This window comes from Megascapheus bottae, chromosome 24 (genome assembly GCF_031878675.1).
Source record: "Megascapheus bottae isolate mThoBot1 chromosome 24, mThoBot2.hap1, whole genome shotgun sequence".
Classification (NCBI taxonomy): domain Eukaryota; kingdom Metazoa; phylum Chordata; class Mammalia; order Rodentia; family Geomyidae; genus Megascapheus; species Megascapheus bottae.
In genome coordinates, this window is record NC_143532.1 from 10,435,838 (window position 1) to 10,454,457 (window position 18,620).

Genomic DNA, 18,620 nt, shown 5'->3' on the forward strand with positions numbered 1-18,620 from the left:
GTGGATATATCTCCTTGTGTTATGGGCCTAATTCAAGCTCTGAGAAGAAAGGTAGGAAGGAAGGAAAAAAGGAAGGAGAAAATTTGGAGAGAAGGAAGGAAGGGAAGCAGAGAGGCAGAATCTGCTTTCTGAATGTAGAATAATATTAAGGACTTTGACTACTAAGAACATACTTAGGGGCCAGGAGTTTGGCCTAGTGGTTAAAGTGCTTGCCTAGCATGCACGAAGACCCGGGTTCGATTCCTTGGTACCACATACATAGAAAAAAGCCAGAAGTGGTGCTGAGGCTCAAGTGGTAGAGCTCTAGCCTTGAGAAAGTCCAAGGACAGTGCTCAAGCCCTGAGCTCAAGCCCAGGACTGGCAAAAAACAAAGAACATACTTAGTATATAGGACACTCTCAGTCTTACAGGGGAGAAAATATAAAATGTAGGAGTCCTTCCCTGAAATGATTCCCTGCTAATATAAGGGTATCAATGTATGTGAATTAATGCACCTTCTATCTGGCAAATATCATGTAACCCTTTTATTAATTACAATAAAAAATAAAATAAAAAAAGTACACCCATTCATTTTTTTGCCTTGTTTGGGATTCTCACATATTGTCTTTGAAAAATTAAGACTTTCGTTTTTATGAAAACAAATTAGGAATCTTCAGTGTACAGAGAATAATATAAGATACAATTTACTAATTATAAAAATGATCCCCCTTTGAAATTGATTTCTCATGTACTAAAGCCTTTCTTATAGCCTGATATCAAATCTTATCAAGTGTTTTAAAGTCTGGGACACTGATAAAAATGAAGGCAATTAAAAAAAAAAACCAGAGTGAAACTAATGGGTTTTGAGTGAGGTATGTAATTATAAATAAACTCTAATTAATTCCTTCTCATTTCTTGGTTATTATCCACATGAACCCATTTACATAAACTCACAAATGACTCTGCTAAGCAGGAAGGAAATGTAGCCTACTCCAGAAAGCACTTCTTTTCCCTGCTCTTTTGACCACACTTTGTTGCTTAAAATGGTAGAGCAGAGTTGAGGATTAAATTGGGACCCTGGGCATCATGGACAATTAATGAGATATAGAGGACACGCCCTTGAATGACACCCAGTGAGCCATATCTTCATATAATCCCTCTCTTCGAGCAAGGATGGAATCTGTTCCTTGCATCTTAGGAATAGACAACAGCAACAGTGAAGGCATTGAGCAGATGTAATTAAAAATCTCTCAGCAGTTGACTTCAGATCAAAAGGGAGATCAGCTGGGAGCTTGTGGCTCATGCCTATAATGGAGTTACTCAGGAGGCTGAGATCTGTGGATCACAGTTAGAAGCCAGCCTGGACAAAAAAAATCTATGAGACCCTTATATACAATTAACCACCAAAAAAAAGCTGGAAATGGAGCTGTTGCTCAAGAGGTAGTGTTAGCCTTGAGCAAAAAAAAAGCTCAGGCCCAGGCCTGAGCCCTGAATTCAAATCCCAGGGAAGAACACAAAACACACACACACATACACACACATGCACACGCACACACACACACACACACACACACACACACACACACACACAATTATCACAGGTAGACCCAATCTGTTAAAGGTCTTGAGGTTAACAACTCTTAAGCAGTGAAGTCAGTCAATAGTTCTGTCTTCTCTCCTTCTCTTTCTCTCTTTCCTCCTTCCCTTTCTCCCTCCACATCCCTGACCCCCTTGTTATCTTTGAAGTAGCCAGTTGCCATTAATTTTGTAGCCCCAAAAGGGAATAATATTATAAACAATTTGGAAGTGCTTAAAGCAGTACAGTTGACTCTTCAAATGAGAACACAGAAAACCCAACACCTAAATTTTAGTTTTGTGAGTCCCTGAGATGAGAAACCAGCTAATCAGAGCCTAGAACTCTTGACCTACAGAGACAATGAAATAAGAAAGGAAATGTTGTTTCCAGGCACGACAAGTGTAATTATTTGTTACATAACAATAGAAAATGAATAGACAAGCTATGCACTCAATATGTGCCAGTGTATACCTGGGGAAAAGGAGGGGGAGGGAGGGAGGGAGGGAGAGGAAGAGGGAGAGACAGAGACAGAGACACAGAGAGAGAGAGACACAGAGAGAGACACACAGAGAGAGACACACAGAGAGACACACACAGAGAGACAGAGGGGGAGGAGGAAAGAGAAGGGAGCAAGGGAGGGAGGGAGGGAGGGAGGGAGGAAGGGAAGAAGGGAGGGAGAAGAGAGAGGGAGGGAGAGGGAGGGAGGGGGGGCTCAGAGCTCTCTGGAAGCAAATTCCAGACCCTGCTTCCTTCCCACCCTTCAAGCATGTGCTCTTTGACACTGCTCCCTGCTATCCTGCCTTCTACCGTAAATCAGGTTTCCGCCTGTGATTCAATCTCTGGCTCCCTATGAGAAATCTTTTTTATATAAAATTAATATATAAATAAATTTGCTCTTGGAGCTGTGCAGTTTGAAACAGAAGCTGCTGCCCTCTCTAAAACCCATCACAAAGAAACAGACGCAGAAGGGAGGGGGCAAAGGCAATGGTTTATCCTCCATGGGGAAGTTGAGAATTCATAGTGATCTTATTGCAGATGTAAAATTAGGTCAGGGGCTCCATAAACTGATTAAAACTAATGCTTCACACTTCCAAGGAAAACAACAGATACAAAAGGAAATGCTAGCTGAGCTCAAGATAAAAGGGAAAGAGAGCACTCTGTCCATAGACCACAGCCATGCAGGGTGCTTGGAAGGAACAACCAAAGTGCATGGGGAAAATTCCCAACAGCAAACACTCGACACTGCACAGATCACTGGTAACAACAGGCAAACACAGGGACTTGACTGGCCTTAAGTACATGAACACTATTTCTCTCGAAACCCCAAAAGAGGGGTTTTAAACATTCTGGTTTGTAGTCTATAGATGTCAACACTGTGCTGGTTCAAAATAATCTCAGTGCTGGATCAGGAAACCTGGCCTGCAAATTTCAGCCTCAAAGTTCTTCACTCTCATTCTCTTGAAGGGAATTACCCAAGTTCTTCCTTTCTTCCTTCCTTCCTTTCTCTTTTTTCCTTTCCCTCTTTCTTTCTTCTTTTTTCACTGATAGATCTTCCTTTGCTCTTCCTTCTCAAAGAATTTAGTCCTTTAAACACCACAGTAGGACTAGCATTTTCATTCCACTAATGATCCAGGCCAGGAGCCAGTCCAAACTAACTTAGGAAAATACTACACAAAATAGTCAGTCTACACAGGACAGAAAAGAACTGGTCTAGCTTGAGTTTTCTGAAGAAGAGTAATGGGTTTCATTTTGGTCAAACTCTCTGGAAAAGCAGATCAGTGGCATGTAGAGGTACTCTGTTTTTTCTGGATTGAAATGAATACATGGAATAGGATTCCTATGGCTCTACTTTAAACATTGGCCATGCAACAGAAAATGCCAAAATTGATTATGATGGAGTTAGATACAGGTGGCTCGTGCCTGTCATCCTAGCTATTTAAGAGGCTGAGAAGGGAAAGATCATGGTCTGCAGCAAGTTTTTAAGCCCCTTCTCAATCAGCAGCTAGGCATAGTAGCATGCGGTTATCTATTATTGTAAGCTATATGGGATGCTGAGACTAGGAGTATTATGGGTCTAGGCCAGTCAGGCAGAAAAAGTCCACAAGACTGCATCTCAATGGAAAGATGCTGGACATATTTGCACATGCTTGTCATCTTATCTAGGACAGAAAGCCTCAACATAGGTGAATCCCAGGCCAGGTATATGCCTAGGCAGGAAGCAAGATCATATCATAAAAATAACCAATGCAAAAATGGCTTAAGGCATGGCTCAGTAATAAAGCATTTGCTTAGCAAGTGCCAAGCTCTGAGTTCAAATACCAAATACCAAAAAAGAGGTCTCTGTAACTAAATCTTGCAAATAGTGTTTAGAATAAAATTAAAGAACTATCCTCAGTCCATGTCTGTATGGTACTCGGGGCGGGGTAAAGGAAGTGGGGAATTGGAATTAAAATCACTGACCTATCTAGGCTCCAGGACAATCTCTTCAATTTGTGCACCTCCTTAGAAAACTTTCTATTGAGAAAACATTTCCTTTCCATATCATTATAGTTCCCTAGAATGATCGAACAAACAGACTCTAGGTTTATAAAATTAGCTAAAATACAGGCATGTAACAATAACTTTATTTGTTATGGAAATCTGCCTATCCTTAGTAATCTTTTGTCTCATTGTAATATAATTTTAAAATTTAAAAAAATTTGCAGAAATAAATGGCTCAATACATCAGGGTGACTGTCCATATACTGATCACAATCTTTTCACGACATGCTGGATCTTTGGGGACCACTAGCCCCTTTCTTCTCCATCTAGGAATAAGGATGAGCATCATCCCACTTTACCTTCCTTTCACATTTCTGCTTTTTCAGCATCACTGTGCCTCTGTGGCCACGATAGACCATGACCCCACCAGCAGGCATTAAAAGGGATAAAGGAAAAACTTACAAGATGACATAAGTCAAGAAGACCTTGTGCATGAGGCAACCTGAAGCTGTGAAGAGGAAGTGGGATGAGTCCAGAATGCATAAGAAAAGAATGAGAGGAAGTACACTGGCTAGCATCAGTCATTCAAGGTCACATGCAGCAGAAGTTCCCAAGAGTTCTCACTCTCTCTGTGAAGGTAAGTTAGCAGCAAAGGAAGCTGTGGTAACTTCTGATCCAGGAAATGGGACCTAATTCCAAGCTATCCCTAAATTATCCCAGATAGACAAAGTGTATGGTATTAAGCCTATCATTCTCCTGAATAGGAACAATGGCGTTTTACCGAGAATCAAGAATACCTTCATTTTACAAGCTAAAATGATCTGAGCTAAAAAAAAAAAAAGTGAGAGTACTAGATCAGAATCACAAAATTTGGAGATTATTCCTACTGCTTTTTTTTAAATTTTGGTACTTGGTTTCTCAGATTTCTGAAAGACTAAAAGTAAGCATGTATGAATTCCTATTCAGACTTTCTCAAAATGGAAAGAGAAAATAGATAGGCATATTTCCAAGCAATATTTTCCAGGGCAAATAAGAAAATTAAATTACATATTTCCAAGTGCATCACCAGATTCCCTATGGATCTACCTACATATGCCCCCTTCTCTACTATTTCTTTCCTCTTCCTGTTCAGACACTGTGCTTCAGTTCCAGTTCTGCCCAGATCTAACTCACAGGGCTCTTACAAGACATGTGAACTTAGAGGAGAGATTTTAGCCTCCCTGAATCCCATACAACCAGCAAAGAGTACTGTCAGAATCCTAGCAGGAAATGGATGACACGTTCATAGGGAGCCAATGAAGGTGCTGTAATAAAGACGTGAATTATAAATATGAGAAAGAGTTGAGGAAACCAAGAGATGGGGTACTTTACCATTGGCAACTGCAGGGAGCCATTAATACCTCTCTACCTGAAGGATTCCCAGAGCAGGAGTCATTCCTATGGCTTGGGAAGGGCAGAAGAAAGGATCCAGAGCCTTTAGTAAAATGGATGCAGCTGACCCTAGGCTATTTTCTATGGCCCAGCCTAACCCTCCTCCCACTTTCCAGTTCCTTCATGGTGCACCTCTCCTATCTGCCAAATACAGCCAGAAATCAGAAACAAGGATTCCAAGGATATGGTTCATACTGCTTGGTCTCCTGGGGCACAAAGCAGGATGAAGAAGGCATGTGGGGGTCAAACAGAAACAGGGGAACAATGAAGAATTCAGCAGAATACCTCATAAATACAACTTCTATCAATGTTCTATTATTTCTATGCTTTTACTAAGCACAACCCTTTGGTGGGAATGGTTCTCAAATCCAATTTACATCCAAGATCCTGCATTCTGTTTCAAGCTATTACCTTCTAGCTGAAAGAGAAGAATGGAGCATCATCTTAATTCTTCCTTGAGCTTGTTGGTATTAATGCACACAGGTTATTTCTATGAACATATAATTATGCATGTGAACACATATGTATAATTGAAGTACACACATTCATAAAGTTCAAAGATTATAGACTGATTGAATTTTAAAATGGAATGATAAGGACAGATTTGAGATGCCAGCGATATCGCTTCCAGTCCACCAATATTCAAGGAGCATGGAAATTTATCATGAAGGCCAATGCTACATGTTTGGCTGTGGCCAGCTGGAGCAGTAGTATGAAGAGAAATAGAATGCCAAATTCCTTCACGTGAGGAAGCCTGCCTCTTACAGTGGAAGGAAGGGGAGAGAGACCAGAAATCACTCTATTGGCCAAATATAAAATATGAAATGCCTAGTAAAACTTGAAGTCTAGATGAATGATAAATAAATGTTCACTTCAGATATGCCACATGTCATATTTGTGACATGGTCTAAAAATGTGTACTCATTAGTTATCTGAAATTCAGATTGAATTAGGCAGTTTGCATTTTTATTGGCTAAGTCAAGCAACCTTGACATTGACCTTAGATGAAGAGTCTCAGCAAACCTTTCCACTTGGTAGTTTAGAGATCTAAAGCCAGGATTATGAAACACTATCCCCCCGCTCAATGTTGCACAGATATTTAAAACAGAATCTGTGCTAGAAGCCATTTCTCCAGTCACATGCTGGGTCCCATCTGTCTTAGATCATAAACTTCAGGAGAATTTAAGCAAATCTGTGAGCCACCTAGCAGACCATCTCAAGCTGCTGGGCCCCTAATGAGCTCTTTTTAGATTGATTGAAAATATGACCTAGAAAATGTCATAATGACACTTCATAATAGCGTTCTGTTAGTTTATAATGTACAGTATATTACACAAATTCATCAAATGCTTACAGGATTAATAGCACCATGCCACCACTCTTATTCAAATTTCAATGGGTGTACGTATTTATATTTATACTCAGGAGTTCCAGATTAGGCCATTATTTGGTTTTCTATAAATACTGAAAACTAGTGACAATCAGAAACCCATTATGGACTTTTTTTATGGCAAAAGAGAATTTCTACCGTTTCAAGCATCTAAATGACTTATTACTAGAGTTAAAAGATATTTAAAAAGGGAAAGCATTTTTGCTGCAGATTTTCTGATACGCCCACAAGTAAGTTATCTTATAAATACATGCAGAGTTTTCAGGTGTGATAGAGTACCAGGACTGTTGCTCATGGCCCCAGCCCTTTGAATCACGGCTTCTTGAACCTTTTACTTGGCCCCAGGTGGTCCAAAGAACCCTTTTCCCCAAGCTCCAAAGATAAGCTATGGCTTCCCTATTTGATCAAAGGCTTTTTCTGGTGTATGAAAGCAAAACCATCATTTCTCTGAGATGTTCTGATTTATGGCAGGACAGTAGTCCCCCAAATACATCCACACTCGAATCCCTCAGACAGTAACTATTTCCATGCTGTGTGGCAAAGAAGAATTAAACTTGAAGAAGGAAGTGGCTCATCCTCAGATGACCTATGGATGTAGAAATTTCTTTATCATGCTTACTCTAGGCCCAATATAATCCCAAGTGTCCTTCTAAAATAGAAGAGAACAGCTAAAGAACCAAGGTTAGAAAGAAGATGAGACTGAAATTGGACTTCAAACCACCAGAACTATAAGATTATGCTACTGTGTACATGGACAGAGAAAGAAGGACAGTAAGCATACCACTTTTCGAAAAAAAATAATAATATCAATTCCAAATGGGACATTTAGGTAACAATTGCCATCTGGGGCCAGGAGTTTGGCCTAGTGGCAGAGTGCTTGCCTAGCATGCACAAAGACCCAGGCTCGATTCCTCGGTACCACACTCATAGAAAAAAGCTGGAAGTGGTGCTGTGACTCAAGTTGTAGAGCATTAGCCTTGAGAAAAAGTCCAAGGACAGTGCTCAGCCCTGAGTTCAAGCCCCACGACTGGCATTAAAAAAAAATAGTGGCCATCTCTCACATAAAAGTTATTCAAGTCACTAAGATATAAGAATGATCACTTATGCCAGGCACAGTGGCTCACGTCTGTAATCCTAGCTACCCAGGAGGTTGAAATCTAAGGATCATGGTTTAAAGCCTGCCTGGGTGCTAAAGAACCTGAGACTCTTCCAATTAACCACTAGAAAATGGGAAGTGGGGCTGTGGCTCTAGGAGTAGGGCGGTAGCCTTGAAATGAAGAGCTCAGGGACAGCATCCAGGCCCAGAGTTTAAGCCCCACAACTGACAAAAAATAAAAAAGATCACTTAAAAGCAAACTATAATACTGCTATCTTGAACCAATGCAGTTAAAAAAGGAGATGAAGATGTGCGATTAGGAAGTAGTACATTTCAGGGCCGGGAGTTTGGCCTAGTGGTAGAGTGCTTGCCTAGCATGCACAAATACCCGGGTTCAATTCCTCGGTACCACATACATAGAAAAAAGCTGGAAGTGGTGCTGAGGCTCAAGTGGTAGAGCTCTAGCCTTGAAAAAGTCCAAGGACAGTGCTCAGGCCCTGAGCCCAAGCCCAAGACTGGCAAAAAAAAAAAAGAAGTAGTTCATTTCAACAAATATCATTTTATGTGGTTATACTTGCACAGCCATTGAGCCTTTATGATCCTCTTCTAAGAATATTCTCCCTTAGTCTCACTGTGTGAATGTCCAGAAACCTAATAATGTATCATGTCCCGATGTATGTTTTGTCTTTTACCATCTAATGTGTTACCTGTAGATTTATGGACACATTCTAGATACCATAAGTGAGAGAAATCATGCAGCATGTGTTTATTTGGGTCTGGCTTATTTCACTTAATGCTATTTTTTCTAAGTCTTTCCGTTTCCTTAGGAATGATACAAAACCATTCTTTCTGATGAAGAACTAGAATTCCATTTTGTATATAATATATAATATCTTTTTTTAATCCACTCATCCACTGAAGAGTATCTGGGTTGATTCCGTATCTTGTGCAAAGGATCATATAAAATAATATCTATCAAAATGAACTCCAAGAAATGGAAACGAGTTGTTTTCATTGTTGCTGTTGTCTTATTCTCTGTACCTTTTATATGTTTATCTGTTTGGAGGTGGGTGGGGGGCACGGAAATATTGGGGCAAAGGGTAACAAATCCAGTGTCTAGTGATACTCACTAGACACTATGTTGAAAATGAACTCTAAAAGTAAGGGAGGGCAGGAGGGAAAACTGGTAGATAAGTTGATGTCAGGAGGACTGAAGAGGAGACTAATTCATAAAGTCTCAAGACAGGTGAGAGGAGAAAAAATGTGGGTTGAATGCAAGTGTTTGAGGATCACTATTAGAGTCGCCACAGCTTTGCTTAGTCTATGTAGATTAAGCAAGGCCAGGATTCATTCTGGAAGGTTCCAGCTGGACTTTCTCCATGAGCAAGAAACCTTGGCCACCATGTCCTGGGTACAGGCCCCCTAACTCCCCTCAGCTCAGTTCCTACAGCAGAGCTATTCAGAAAACCCAAGAATAGAGACGAGGAGCTCCTCGATGAGAAAGGCACTGTGTGACACTTCAAACTCCAGCCTATTTAAAGCAACTGTCTGGAGGGTCACCTCCTCATTTGCCTCACTTGGGCATGTCTGGAGAAATACTGAGCAGCCGATTTACCTTTCTTTGAGGCTTCCTACATGGGCCACAGCCAAAGGCAGATTTCCAGCCCTATCAGACCAATTATTTCACAGGACATAGTAAGTCTCTAGCCCAATGCTCCTTTTATTTCCATTACCATCTCATTCGAACAGCTTCTGAGGGTAGGGACAGCACTTGGTTTCCTTCCTCTGAGAGCTTTGTCCACTGTCCAGTCCTTTCTGCTTCAAAGACATTTTTACTAATGGCTACCATCCTTTTTCCTTTCTTAGTCATTCTGGAAGTGACTAATCCCACACTCTTAATTCTATGGTTACCATGAAGGTACTTATAGACTGTAGTCACTCCCCCTCTGTCTTCTGGGTGGATATAAACTACTTCTTCTGTCAGTCCACTCAAGTGGGCCCTTCCCAACATTCATATCATTTTTGTGACTTTTCCTTCTTTCCTCTACATTTTATTTCCCTTTTTAAATAGAAGGGGGAAGGGATGTGAACCACAGCTAGCTTTCCAGATAGGCTAGAATCTGGGGATAGGCAGCATGAAACAATTCCCCGCTCTCCACCCTCTGACTCCATACCCTCCAATCTGAGAAGAGTAATGGGTACTGGTGTGCAAGTCTTGTTTATTTAGTTGATTGATAATTCTTTGTCCTGGGTATATTTCAGCCTTACCAGCTCTGTGCCTAGCCAGTCCTTTTCTTGTTTAGATTCAGTCCTAGATGAATGCAAAACTGTGTTTCTCACAGTTGTACTTCACTGTGGCCCCACAGCACCTATTTCTCATTGATGAAATTCAACCAGTCACTGGGTTCAAACTCTGTGCATGCACATGCACACATGCATGGCAGTCCTAGGGCTGGGCTCGAACTTAGGGCCTGGGTGCTGCCCCTGAATTTTTGTGCTCAAGGCTAGTACTCTATTTACTACTTGAGTCATAGCTCTACATCTGGTTTTTGAGTGGTTAACTGGAGAAAAGAGTGTCACAGAATTCTTGCCCAAGCTAGCTTCAAACTGAGATCCTCAAAGCTTAACCTCTTGAGGGGCTAGTACTACAGGTATGTATACACACACACACACACACACATTTATACACATATACATGCATATAACATCTGCAATTTTATATACATACATATACATTCTCATATGTGTATGTTTTCCTATGTACAATGGGGTTGCTATGTTTGAAAAACTTAAAGATGACTAACATGGCTAGAGAGAGAGAAGAAAGAAGACAGATAGGACTAAATCAGGTTTCTTGAGGCCTGAAGATCTCTCGCCTTCTCTCAAATACTACTTACTCCTAGTCATATTCAGTACAAAGTATGTTTAGTGCCACCTCCAAAATCCATCTCATGCCATTTCCCTTTCCCCTCTCCTTGTCAGTACCCAGTGTAAGCCAAGGTGTGGTCTCACTGGGCTCCTCTACAAACTCTCAATGACCCTTCCTTTCACCCTAGCCTCCTCCCATTCCATTCCATTGGGGCACAAACGTAACTTAAAACATGAGATTTGCAAAGGTTTATTTGAAAGGGGCCAGGGCAGTAGAGAATAACTTTCTCAAGGTTAATATGGCCCCTAAGTTGAACACCCATTCCACCCTACTTGGGCTCCAGAGTTCTGTCAGGAGAAATAACTGAGATGTCTGTGCTTCCTCTTCTTCCTATTAAAGATGGCCCTTGGATGCCTTTCTTCTCAGTGATGCCATTCTATTGTTATAGAATACATTATAGAAACGTGTTTCATGCTTGACTGACCTCCTCAATCTTTTAACCTGATGTCTCTCAATTGTTAAAAAAGGAAAGAGAAGGAGAGAAAGTTAGGGAGAAGGGGGGAAGAGGAAGGTGGGGGAGAAAACGGGAGAAAGGGAGAAAGGGGGAGAAAGGGAGAGAAGCAGGGTAATTTTTACCCCAGGGCCTCAGTCGTCATTTCAGATGGGCGAATCTGAACCTGTTTCAGAGGCAATACCTGGTTTGACTGTGTGCTGATCCCCGTTATATTTAGGCAGTGGAGGGGAAAAATAGGGATATTAACCTCTAACACTGATGAAAATAATAGTCACAATAAAACCAGGATGAAAAACGTAGGGGTAGTAATTATTTGGCTCTACCTTACCCCAGAGGAAATAGTTTTGAGATAAAGCCTTAGAAAATTTGTGAACATATATATATATGTTCCTTCCATTTGAGGGTTTTATTAGGCAGGTGTAGGAGCTTTCTGGAGACAAGAGGAATTTACTGGAGACCCAGACAATGTGTCACTAAGGGATGGAGTCCCCAACAGATTCCTGCTCCTCTCCTTCAGTTCTGCAGAGATTGAAAGAAAAAAAAATCTGAGGATGTAGGCTGCTCAAGTCACTTCCGTTCTCTGATCTATCTGGCGGCAGCCTAGTGTGGAAAATATACTAGGCTGTATTTCAAATAACCCAAACCAACTGGCAAAAAAAAATACTAAATTCTTGCTTTTGTGTCTGGCTCTTAAATTCCTGCAGACTTGACTTAACAGACAAGAGAGGGTCATAAAACTGAACCTGTGAAACAAAAATAGACCTTTGGGGACTGCACGTACACACGCAGCAGGGGTGCTAAAATCGCTTCCATTTTTTTTTCATGTTTCAAATCAGTGTGGAGCGCTCGTGAGTCTTGTGTGGGCTCAGTGAGGAGAGAGCAGGGTCTCACTTCGTATAGTGTGTCCGTAACATGTGCAGGGTACACGGCCTAAATTCCAATGGCCCTACCCTGATGTCAAACAAGCCTGCTATTGCCCAGCCTCTTCATCCCCATAACTAATTTCAGAAACCTTAGCACAGCATGCCTTGGTAGTATGCACGATGCTTGACCGCTATGGTTTAAAAGGGCTTTCTTGCTTTGAGGTTTCCTCTGTCAGAAATCAAATAATTTAGATCACACACACACACACACACACACACACACACACACACACACACACACACAAACGTTACACCAAGTGCCTTCTAGCTATCAATGACAGGCAGTATCAATAAGAGAAAAATAATACTAGTAAAAATATGCAACTGTGTTAATGCCAGGGAGGACCTGGGGATGCACTAGACAGAAATGAAATTCGAGGGGAGTCATGATATTGCCAGAGCCCTCCAAAACTGTTCGCACACTAAGACCGGGGGGATTGGGATAAGGTAAAGTTAATTGCCTTTCCAGATGACAAACCTCTCACCTCTGAACTGAATGGCTCTTTATAAAAGCTATCAGTAATAAACTGTAAATCTCAGCCATGATTGCAAATAAAGGTCATCCCTTTCATGCTGCCTCTTTCCCCCAGCCTTATTACATTCCCGTCTGAGGTCTGAGCGTTCTCACTTCTTAAGGTGTGCCAGCTGTCCATACAGACAATCAGCAGGGCTGGCTGGATGATAGAGTGCTATCTTGCTTTGCCTTTCCTTTTCTTTTAAGGCCCAACATGGTCAGATTTGCATCCTTGTATATTATACAATTGATCTGTGCCACTCTCTTCCTCCTGGAAGAGCCAGCAGCCTCCAGAGGAGGAATTACACTTCCTTTTCTTCCTGCATTCCTGGACTCCACAGGGTCCAGCATAGCTGACCTTTGGAAGAAGCATTGATTCCCCCATTCCCCATCCCCTGGCTGTGACTCTGATGTGATTTTCCTAACCAGTACACAGGGGACAAGGAGATCCCTGACACACTCTGTACCAACCAACTTCATCTAGAAAGCCGAGTTCAACTTAAAGCTGGTGTAGTTAATGGAATAGATTTGCATTCCCATGCAAGGACAAGCTTTCGCTCTCTGTGGATGTCTTACCAATGATGATACCTGATGACAGGTTTATAGTTACCCCGTGCCACAGTTACTCTTATTCTCATACCTCTGATGGCTATGGGACCATTTCTGTCCATTTTTCAGGTAAGGAAACTGAGGCTCAAAGAGGTTAGGGCCTTGGGTTTTCAAGGAGCACAAATAGCAACAGGGAGATATTGATTGATTTTTCGTATAGCTGGAAGAACTCCAATGCACCCTGAATGGGACTGAAAGAGAAGGAATGCTACAAAATAGCAAAGCCAACTGCAGAGTAGTGCTGAGGGAATTCTGGAAGCTCCCATCCAGGGAAGAGAGTAGATGTAGGGAAAAGCACATACAGAAGAGGGAAGGTGGGTTCACCAACTATGGCCAGGTAGCAGGCCTGGGATAAGACACACAGTTCTTACCACTACCCTTTACTGCTGAGGGAGTGTTTGATAATCAGCCTTCAATGCAAAGTGGAAGAGTCCTAGCTGGGTGTAGTAGAGCATGTCTGTAATCCTAGCACTCAGAAGGCAGAGGCAGGAAGATCACGAGTTCAAGATGGGCCCAGATTACATAGTGAGTGAGATCCTGTCTCAAAAATGCACACTCAAAATTTAAAAAAAAAATCAGCTGCCTTTCTGACTCTAGCCTGGTCATTCCTCTCTCTGCACATGCATTCGTTCAGTCACACCTGGCAGGTCAGGCTCCTGCTCTGTTTAATTTCCCGTTGCTCTCTGTTAATCATCTTCCTTTGGTTACAGAAGTTGTTCTGAGTGTTAAATGAATGGTGAAAATTCTCTGCAAAAATACATTCTCCAGATGCAGTCTTTGGATCACAATGCTTGCATGAATGGAAGCAGCACTGTGTACCCTCCAGTCTTCAGCTTGGCTTAACGATTTCCAAAACTTACACTTAGGAAAGGAAGCACTTGATAACTGAGGCCACTACCCACTGTGAGGATGGCCCCCCTGTGAGTCTGCCTTTATGCTGTGCTAAAGACGAAAGAATTTATAAAGACCTCAAACCTCTTGTTCTTGTCTTCTGAAAACTAACTTTCATCTAAAAATCCAGGAGAAGAAGATAGTAAAATGGCAATGCAGGATGGAATGCCTGTTTTTTTAAACTAATACTAGACAGCATGTCCCTACAAAAATAAGGGTCAACAATTCAAACATAAGCTCCAGAAAAGTCAGGGCCCCTTTAAGATGAGAAGGAAGCATTTAGGTCCTGCTTCTTCCATGAAATATTCACTGTAAAGTTTCTAAGAGGAGATTTCACTGCAGGGAGTGAAAAAGAAAAGAAAAAGGTACCAGCAAGTTCTGGGAAGGAAACATGAATACATTCTATAAAACAGGCTCACGACTGAAATCCTAGCTACTCAAGAGGCTGAGATCTGAAGATCGTGATTCAAAGCCAGCCAGGGCACTAAACAGTCTGTGAGACTCTTATCTCCAATGCATCACCAGAAAACTGGAAGTGGCACTGTAGCTAAATGGGTAGGGCAGTAACCTTGAGCTGAAGAGCTCAGGGACAATACCGGGGCCCAAAGTTCAAGTCCCGTGTGACATCCTACAAGAATCTCCACAAGACAGCCACATAGAGAAAGACACAGCAACTCTAGTCTCAGATTCCAAACACAGCCACACATGACCACCAAGTTCTTAACATGTGGAAAACTACATCTTGAGAGTAGGGTTGTCTTCGTTTCCCTTTTGATAGTACAGGGGTCTGAACCAAGAGCCTTGAGTTTGCTAGACAAGTACTCTCTCACTTGAGCAATATCCCCAGCCTTTAATGATTTCTTGGCTAAAGTCTTGGCTCTCCTACTTTTAGTTGGAATGACAAGCAGGAACAACCACACACACACACACACACACACACCTATTTTTGTTGATGCCCATATTAAGTGGCATCAGTTTTCCTAGGCTGACTTCAAACTGCCATCCTCTCAATCTCTGCCTTTTGAGTAGCCAGGATTAGAGATGAGCCATCACATCCAGTATGGTCTTTTTTTTATCTTTCTTCTCTTCCTTTCTTTTTTTGGGGGGCAGGGGGTCAGTACTCAAGCTTGAACTCAGGTCCAGGGGACTCTCCCTTAGCATTTTTACTTAAAGCTGACACTTTATCACTTCAGGTGACAACTCTACTTCCAGCTTTTTGCTGGCTCCTTGGAATTGCACAGACTGTCATTGTCTGACTGTCCCCAGACTGACTCTGAATGGGCGATCCTGAGATCTCAACCTCCTGAGTAGCTAGGATTAACAAGCATGAGCCACCAATGTCCAGCTATGGCTTTTTTTCTTAATTGCCTAAATTCAGGATATTTTCAAAGACCACCAGAGTAAAAATCAGTACCTACAACAGAAAGCTTTACTGGAATGAAACATGATCCAATTATAATAATCATCCACAAGTTAATTTTTAAGTTAGAGGTGAGCATTATTCATTTGGAAAAAAAGATGATGACAGTGACAGTGATGAAGGAGAAGGGGAGGGAAGAGAAGGAAGAAAGAGAAGGCAGTGTTATTCCAATCCAGTATGTGACTAAGAATCTCAAAAATGAGACTTAGGATCTTGGGTCCTAAAATCCTTTACAGTGTTCATTCATTAATATACCATATAAAAATGGAAAATTTAAGTCCTATAAAGACAAATAAGGCCTTGATATGTAAGTACCTCAGGTATAATCATGTGCCACATTAACAAGAATGCTGTGATCAATAATGAGCCATACATAATGATAGAATTCCAAGGGCAAAATGATTTCTATTGCCCAGTGGCATGGTATCTATGGTACCATCTCCTGCAACACATTATTATCCCCACATGTCAATGGGGATAATGTAAACAAGCCAACTGTGCTGCCACTCATATAAAAGCATAGGACCTACCCAGTGGCTGAAGCCTACAATCCTAGCTACTCAGCAGGCTGAGATCTGAGGCTTGTGGTTCAAAAATAGCCAGGGCAGGAAAGTCTGTGAGGATTTTAACTCCAATAAACTACTAAAAAAAAGGAGGGGGGGCTGGAAGTGGAGCTGCGGTTCGAGTGGTAAAGCAAAACAAGCTCAGAGACAGCGGCCAGGTCCTGAGTTCAAGTCCCAGAATGTCACTAAAACAACAACAATAATGATGATGATGATGATGTGTGGGGCATGAAATTTGGTAGTGATGATAACAAATGACATGCAATTGGCACATGCATCTACTGTCATTATTTTAGAGCATACTTCTATTGACATAAGCAGGCAAGTGCACAACAGTGTGCAGTATGCTGTTATAGCAGCAGCAGCTTCATGCAGCCTGCACTCACTGCATCTCCTGGCTATAACCAGAGATCACTCTGCTGTGCCAGCTAGGAAAATCACCTTTACAACCCAGCTGTCTGAATGCATCCCTGTTGTTAAGCAATGCCTGATGACAGCTCCAAAACTGAAAATCCAAGGCAAAGAAGCACGGGGCAACAGTGAAACCACAATCAGTCAGTCCTGTTGTTCAACACCAAAGATAAAAGTCTGATGAAACAATGACCCCAAGACTTTCTGAAGACTCCTTCCCTCTCTTGAGGGAAGGATCGGGGGTGTAGTTTCCAGCATCATGGACTCCTCCAAGCCAACAGGGCTCGATCCACTGGGACTCACAGGCAGTTTCAGTTTTCTCTGTTAATTCCTTCTAATTTATCACTTTATGTTAGAAAAGACTTCTTGTCTTGAAAATACAACTTAGCTGGTAAGTGTTACTACAAGACAAGGATTGCTTTCCTAGATGTCTACTTGATATTTACAGGGAAGTCCCTAGGCACCCATGAAAAGTAATATCAGTTACTCAATAACAACAACAATAATAATAATAATGAAAGATCTGCCTGTAAAAGCGACAGGCTTTTGTTTATTCCATATTAAAAGTGTTAGCAGTGATTATGAACCAAAGGGAAAGGGATCATTTACTTGGAAAGACAAAGAGATTAATATAATTTGGGGACTTTCAAGGAAGCAGGGGTATTAAAGCTAGTTATTTTATTTAATGTTCCCTGCCTCATTACCTGAGCAAGAGGGCACGTTGTCTATCGAAATCTGAAATCACTATGCTTTTGTTGGGGGGGGGGGGGGTGTGGTGGGAATCTTTCTGACAGAAACCTATGCTTAAACAATGCCAGAATTCTACCTCAAGGCCTGCGTGGGGTCCTAATCCCAGAAGGCTCTGAATGAGCAAAGCCCCTGAGCAGAACTTAGAACGTACCAGCAAAGCTGGAACGCACTGAGGAAGCGAAGAGAGGGGGCCCGCTGAGGACCTCTGGAAAGGAGGTCTTCTGGGTGGGGAAGACTAGCACGGACGGAGTGATGGGAGAAACGCACAGGAAGGAGGCTCGACATGGCGGGAAGAACTAGAGAAAGAGTGGGGGGCGACTGTAGGGGAGGCCGGGAAGAAGAGAACACGGTCACGAACCTGGCCTTGCTGGTTCCCGTCGCGCCTCAAGCTCTTCCCGCTCGAACGAACGCGGCCTCGTGACAGAGCGCCCGCCGGAAGTCGCCGCCCAAAGGCTGCTTCTTCCCACAATGCCCCGGGGTGCCCGCTCAACCAATGGAAAGAGCTGGCGCCGCGCAGGCGCAACGCCATCATGCAGCCATCGAGGCGAAGCGCGGGAGGAGCGCTCTGAGAAGACTCCGCTCAACAACCCTGTGAGCCCCACCCCGCCTCCGATGGAGAATGACTTCCTGTGGCGGCTTTTCCTTTCACGGTCACATAGACATATTCCGCTTCCCTTCAACGCTTCCCTGCCCTTGAACTCTCTCAAGGGTCGAGAAAACAAACCTCCTCCTCCAAGAAGGCGTCATGGTGTAAGAACCTGGCAGGGCTTAGCTGACAAAGTGCTTGTGATCACCTGCGTGTGGTTTCCTCCCTGTGGCACTGTAAGATGGTGGCCTACGTGAGGACCACTCGCCTGTGGTGATTCCCTTCAAAAGCTCAGCCCCACGGAAGGGCAGGGCTGCTCCCTATCCGCCCCAGGATGGAAAATGGCTGCTGCACTGCTGTTAAAGTAACAGCTAGCGCTGTCCACTGAGTGCTGGTGACTCATGGCTGGGATATTAAAATACGACTTGAACAAAATGCTTAGACCTCTCTGAACTTCAATGCCTTCCTCTGCAGAGGGGGAGAAAGGAAGCACCACTTCAGGAGTCGATGAGTAAATGCCTATGAAGTGCTTAACACACTGCCTAGAAGCCTGGAAAGCAGCACCAATGCACACTGATGGCGACTTCTTAAACAGGTCATGTAAGCCATGCTATCCG

General features: G+C 42.6%; 1 long non-coding RNA gene across 2 annotated transcripts in view; it reads right to left on the reverse strand.

Moving 5' to 3' along the window:
- The window catches only part of LOC150046922 (uncharacterized), a 465,336-nt gene extending 447,509 nt beyond the window's left edge, over positions 1–17,827 (reverse strand). For both annotated transcript variants that reach the window (XR_016539488.1, XR_016539487.1), the window contains exon 1: positions 17,776–17,827. This is a non-coding gene — a long non-coding RNA (uncharacterized LOC150046922). The remainder of the gene's footprint in view (positions 1–17,775) is intronic.
- Positions 17,828–18,620: the final 793 nt, after the last annotated feature.